Genomic DNA, 7,077 nt, shown 5'->3' on the forward strand with positions numbered 1-7,077 from the left:
AAAAGGAAGTCTTGTTTAACCAGTCAGTTAGATATTTTTGGAAGAGTGAGCTGGTCACTATTATTATTATAATATTTATTTATGTATGTACTGCCTTTGGTACAATCAAAGTGGCTTGTGTATTGCATTCAAGCACTTTCTTTGTCTTTAGTGGGCTCACAATCTAATCTGGAGGTAAAGGAGGGTTGGGTGACTTTCCCAGTGTCACAGGGAGCTGCAGTGGGAATTGAACCCAGTTTCCTGGGTTCCCAGCTCACTGCGCTTTATCCATGAGGCTACTCCTTCCCTGGTATGGTGTATATCGATTTTTAGAAGATGTTTGGCAGAGTCCCTCATGAAAGACTGAAGAAATGAAAAAGTTCTGGGATAGGAAGAGGTGCCCTATTGTAGATTGGGAACTGAGTAAAATTTAGAAAACAGAGCAGGTCTAAATGATCAGTTTTTTCAGTGGAGAAAGATAAATAATGGCATTCCTCAAGGATCTGTATGTACTGGAGCCACTTCTTTGTAACATATGTATAAATGATCTGGATAAAAAGGAAAAACGAATGAGGTGATTAAATTCACGGATGAGACAAAATATTCAAAGCTGTTACATAACGAGGAGTTGCAGGAGATCTTTTGGGGGGGGGGGGGACTGGGTATCTAATTGGCAGATGAAATTAAATCTTGACAAGTGTGAGTGATACGGGGAAAAATACTCCTAACTATGGGTACATGCTGTGTTCCATATTCAGAGTCATTCGGGACAGTACACTGAAATCTTCATCTGTGTGTGAGGGCAAATAGAATGTTGATATTCATAAGGGAATGAAGAGTAAATCTGATTATGATGCCTCTTTATTAATTCATGTTGTGACCACACCTTGAGTATAATGTGCAGATCTGGTTGCCCATCTCAAAAAAAAGATATATAGTAGAACTAGAAAAGGTACAGAGAAGAGCAGCCAAAATGATGAAACTCCCCTATGAAGAAAGCTCAAAAGGTTTGGACTCTTCAGCTTGGAAGGAAGATGATAAAAGTCTATAAAATCATGAACCAGGTAGAAAGGATATATAAGAAATGATTTTTTTAGCCTTTCAGAGAGTAGTAAGAATAGAGAACTCTGTGTTAAACTAAAGAGATAACATTTAAAAATAAATTAGAATATTTTTTCAATCATTGTAAGCTATGGAATTGGTTGCTACAAGGTGTGGTCAAGGCAGTTAGCTAAGTTAAGAAGGATTTAGGCAAATTTGGGCAGTAAAACATACATTCAAACATAAAATAACAAAACATTATGCACAGCAGATTACCAAAACGTCAAACTAATAAACTCTCATACTCAAAGTGTTCAGAGGTCCAGAGACTGGGAATTCAAAAAAGAGGGCTCTGCAGTAGAAAAGAGTTGGATCTGAGCAGTAGCCAATCTGAGTAATGGAATGGTTGAAAGCCCTTGCCTAGCTGAACAAGATAATGTGGGACAATGCCACCTCACCATTAAGATAGCCTAGTGGTTCCCAAACCTGGTCCTGGAGGCACCCCAGCCACTCAGGTATTCAGGATTTCCACAATGAATATTCATAGGACAGATTTGCATGCAGTGGAGGCAGTGCATATAAATCTGTTAAGAATATTCATTGTGGATATCCTGAAAATCTGACTGGCTGGGGTGCCTCCAGGACCAGGTTTGGAAACCACTGGTAGCCAGCTGCCAGGCCTTGCAAGACCTTAAAAAAAAACCACACAGCTAGATTAAAGGCAGCACATTGTTTTACTGGCAACCAGTGTAAGAAATGTAGAGTAAGACTAATACGGTTCATATTATTGGTGCCCATCAATATACACGCTGCAGCATTTTGGATAACTTGAAGAGTCCTTGGTGATCAGAATGGAGATAACAAGACCTGTAATACCAAATGAAAGTCATGTGAAGACTAAAAATAGTAGCAATCTTCGGAAAAGCAGCCTTTCCTGTCTTCCAATCTGAGCTTCATGGAAAGTTTACTATCCAAGTGACACTCGGTTAGGAAACAACATACACCACTGGGATAGATGGGTGCAGATTTGTGTTTAATTTAAATAGCTGGGTAAAAGCAATTAATGAGAAGCATAAGATTTCTATTATTTTTAAATATTTGCTTATTATAACTCCAAGCTTGTTAGCAAGCATGTAATCAAATGTGCAGAAATAGTGATTTAGACATGACGAGAGAGCCAGTGATCAACTATAGTTTATGCAAGAAAATAATTAGGCAGGTTAGAGAATCATATTATATTTAAAGAAAGGTTACCGGGTTTTTTTCTGTCCCTTCCCTTTATAGGAATCTTGTCTTGGTTCAGTCTATTTGCCAACGAGGAAGATTATGGAACTTACCTTAATAGCTAAGGAATTATCATTCTGATTTTCTTGATATCAAAACACCTGAGTCCCAGCAGAAGACCAGAATAGTTTCCTATTCTGCTGCAGAGCTGGCCTCGCAATACATTAACTTTCTTACTCATATCGCCTCTCCCCTCGCTCAAGTTTAAAGTGAGCTATTAAAATTTGGGGTAGGAATTATATGATAACCATAAGGGATGATTCTATACTAGACTCAGAGCAAAACTGAACCATATTTGTAAATATAAATGATTACATGGAAATGTCTGGATCTGAAGAGTGCAAAACTATGGACAACAATAAAAGGGGTCAAAGGGGAGACAGAACTCAGAGTAAGACTTTGAACACCCTATACATTGATTACTGGCTTGATTCATTTGGCCTTTTACTAAGCCACAATAGCATTTTTAGCGCATGTTAATGATTAGCACGCACTAAACTCAAGAGACGCCTGTATCTTCCTATAGGTGTCAATAGCATTTAGCGCATGCTAATCAGTGCACTCTAAAAATGTTACTGCGGCTTAGTAAAAGACCCCCTAAGATATTTTCCTCAGGCCAAGGTGGGAACTAAAACAAGTTCTTAACAGAAGTCAAACAGTGGTCAATGGAATCCATTCTGGTTAAGGTAAATGACCAGTGGGGTACTTAAGGCTTGGTGCTAGGACTAGTTTTCAATATCTTCATTAACAATTTTGCAAATTGATAGGGACCCAAAAAGGAGGTGTTAAGAAAGCTGCTTGCACTGAGCTGTGATATCAGATTTCCAAAAAGAAGAGGCATGGTTGAGCAGCATGGAACTGTGGCAGGGCTTTGATTAATTCTGAGATATATGTGGGGTAGGTGGTGGTATGGGGAAAATGGAAGGGACCCTACCATATGGGGTCTAGAAAAATTAGAAAACTGGGAATCAGAGAGTTAGGGTCTGGCAGGGGGAGACATGCAGAAATTGTGTGTTGGATATATAACAATAAAGTTTCTCTGTAGCTGGAGCTAGTGACCTTGGAAGGATACATGCTGTAAATGTTGGCAGATGAAATCAATGCATTGAACCAAAATGATCACCTAGCATGGGCAGCAGGATGATTTTATTACATTTCACAAACAACAGAAGATACAGTGTAACCTCCAGCAGATGGTCAAGCTTGGAATACCTCCTTAACCCAGAGAGTGGTGGCAAAGCAAAGAAAGACGATAACCAAAGATAGTACAATGTAGGTCGGGTAAAGTAGGTGGACACAATGTTCTTTTCGGATTGATTCTGCATTCAAAATGTGTACCAATTCTATTCTTCTGTTTCATGTGCCATTTGTATATTGCTTGTTCTACCACTAGATGGCAGTGAACCACAGGAAAACCCACTTACCTATGCCATCCTGTGTTTCATTTATATTACACGTGTTCTAAGACAGTTCTCTACAGGTTCAGTCAGTCCTTCTCCAGTCTAAATGGGTAAAGGGCAATCAGGGCTAGTGTTAGACATGTTGGGTCCAAAGGTAAGACAAGCCCAGCTGTTGTCTATCCTTAGCTTCAGGCATGGACGTCCAGGGCAGCTTCCCTGCTTGCACCTCTCCCAGTGTGGGCCCTGCTGGCAAGATTTGACTCCTGGTTCTTTTCCTTCCTATAACCACAAATCCACCCCCCCCCCCCCCCCCTCTCCCCATACACATCATAAGCCTATTCTGGTATGAAAAGCTTTTTTCTGTGACATTTTACAGGATTACTTTTTAGATTATTTTTCTAGTTTATTCCACTACAACACTGTTAAAGTACTTTGGTGATTTCTTAGTGTTTTTATTGGGGTAGTGCAAGAGAATACAAGCCAGTGTTGGAGTTGAGGCTCACCTCTATTTTTTTCTCTTTCCAACCCAACCAAACATTGGAAAGAAATGTATATAAAAAGGGTTTTAAAAATGTCTATCTGGGGGGAAACCAACTAACCAAAAACTTAACAGAATGGGACCAGATTTGTTGGAAGGAAGAAGAGGAACCAGTGAACACATTGAATGCCAAAATGGACCAGTTTGGACCGAAGGTTCTAGAGAATAAAGTCTTCAACCCCCCCCCCCCCCCCCCCCAAAAAAAAAAAAGCTAATTGCATTCATATAGGAGAGGCACGTCTGGCAGCTGCAGCATAAATACTGAAACATAATGAGTAGGGAATTGCTCCTTTCATACTGCACCTTCCCTGTCATTGACCAGTCACAACACAAAGAGTCAATTCAGATATATCCCCACACAAATGCACAGCCCCAGAAAGATACAGTTGTAGAGGGGTTACAACTTATTCCAATTTAGCATGCTTTCTCCACTAGATGCCACTGTTCTGCCATCACAGTATATTGCTGCTGGGCTGAATCTTGTTTCAGATGTGAACTTAATTTTCTCAGTTGTAAATGCTACGTTGAAACCTAGTGACTGAACTGTGTAGTTTGTTACTGGTTGCTCTGTGTATGACCACCTACTGATAAAAGAAGCACAGAAATAATGTGTTGCCTAGGTACAGAGCTGCATGACTTCTGTTCTCCCGTTTGAGCTCCGCTGATAGAGCTGAATGACATGCTGTTGAGATTGCATACCTTCAGGTCTTTTTCAAGACCCCCTTATCTCTGATGCATTCCTTTTGACTACATCTCACAGAGCCTCCTGAGGCAGGCCTGTGGCCGAAACACGGATCTGTGTCGAGTCTGTAATAAAGATTTTTACGTTTTACCCTCCTGTCCCAGTCTCTGGAGTCATTGGTCCACTTCCCACTCCTGCTTTTTTATCCATTTGATTTGTGAGATTTTGTTGTTCATCCACCTAGGTGGATTATCCATTCCTACCTTCTTTTTCGACTTCAACGTTTCTTCCCATTCCATTATCGCTGAAAGATGTCTTAATTTTGGGCCCACCCCAAACACGCCTGCAATGCGCTCCTTACTATTTGGACGAATTGCAGTGTAAAACATCTAAATTCTTCCTTTTGAAAATTGTGATTTGGACGTTTTCAGTAGATGGACTTTTTTTTGGCCATTTTGAGATGTCCATCTGCATTGAAAATGAGCAACATAGGCTCTTATGTATCTTTATTAAATAGGCTGCAAAAAGGAGCCTTTTTGCTCTCTTAATCCAGGCCACCTCCTAATGGTGAAATGCATTATCACACCAAGTGGCGGTAAAAGGGGCCCTTTGCGCTCCGAGGCCCCCTTCTACCGCCAGGGATAAAAGACTTTTTCAGTGAAGGGGAAGGAAATGGTCATGCTAAGCAAAGGCATTGGTGCATGGCCATTTCCTGGGGTAGCCCGGTGGTAACCAGCCATTGCCGATTGCCACCAGGCATGCCCCCGGTGCTAGAAAATAGAAAACAATTTTTCAGCACCAGAAATTGCGCACGGTGGGAGCCGGAACTACCACCGGGCAAGCCAAATTGCTGCACAGCAAGCCGGCAGTAGACCCACCATGCTCTGTTAAAAGGGCCCCTTAGTTTCATTTTATTATTCTTGCCAAACCAATGGAAACCACTCTATTCAGACTGCTTCTCACCTCCAGCTCAGAGACACACAGATGCACACATGTGTATACACACACATACATACGTTGGAAAGAATTCCATGAACTATGCTTTCCTCACATGTTCCAATGTAAAATCATTTAATAGTAAGCTAACCTTCTATAAGCTCCTAAACCAGAAATGCTGGCTCATACAACTTCCATATCCAGAGATTTATTATCCATGATCCTCTTGTACTGGAGCATTATCATGGAATGTTTAATGTACCCTAAGTTTATTGCAGTTCTGGGGAGGCTATGGGTAGCACAGCTTTGTGCAAGAAAGGTATAATTTAAGTGTCAGTTAGTTTCAGAGAACAAATAGCTTTCAGCAGAAAATATTACGCTTCACTGTTTTCACAAGAAAAATTGTGGGTCCCAGATTGTCATAGGTCTACCCATCAGTCCCTTGTGAATAGAATGACTGAATAAACCAGCTATCTACTACAATTTATTTCTGAAAACAATGAAAATAATTCCCCCAGAATTCTATATATCGCACCGAGATTTCCACATGAGCATCAAAGCATATTCTATAACATTACACATAAGCTAATTGGTTAATAAGCTAATCAGCGCTGATAATTGGATGTTAACCAATTATCAGAACTAATTGCCATTAATTAGAATTTACGTGAACCACTTGCTAAGCATATTCTGTAACGTGGTGCACGTAAATTCTAAGTCACATAGTTGAAAAGGGGACATGGGCGTGGAATGTGTGGGTCATGGTCCTATCTAAACTCCATATGCGTTGTAGAATACACCCACTCCACGACTAATTTAGGCATCGAGATTTACACCAGATTTTACTTGGCATAATTGGCTACAACTAAATTTAGTTGCATGGACAGGCACTTGGCGTATTCTATAAACCGTGTGGAAATTTAGGCTTATTCTATAAAGTCCACCTAAATTAAGGCGTACATTATAGAATACGCTTAAGTGGATTTCATTTTGGTGCCAAACTTTTAGGCGTGATATATAGAATCTAGTCCTTAGTGTTCTTAAATGAAATGCCTATGTTGTGATTATGGTGCAATTTCACCATTTAATAAAAATACATTTTTTAAAAAATGAGGTCAGAGATAAAACCTTTGTGACAAGATCATATTGCTTTACTGGCTCCATAGAAAAAAGAAGGGATATACCCAAAGCCATGATTTTATTGTCGTATGAATACT

The sequence above is a fragment of the Microcaecilia unicolor genome, chromosome 8 (genome assembly GCF_901765095.1).
Source record: "Microcaecilia unicolor chromosome 8, aMicUni1.1, whole genome shotgun sequence".
NCBI classification, from domain to species: domain Eukaryota; kingdom Metazoa; phylum Chordata; class Amphibia; order Gymnophiona; family Siphonopidae; genus Microcaecilia; species Microcaecilia unicolor.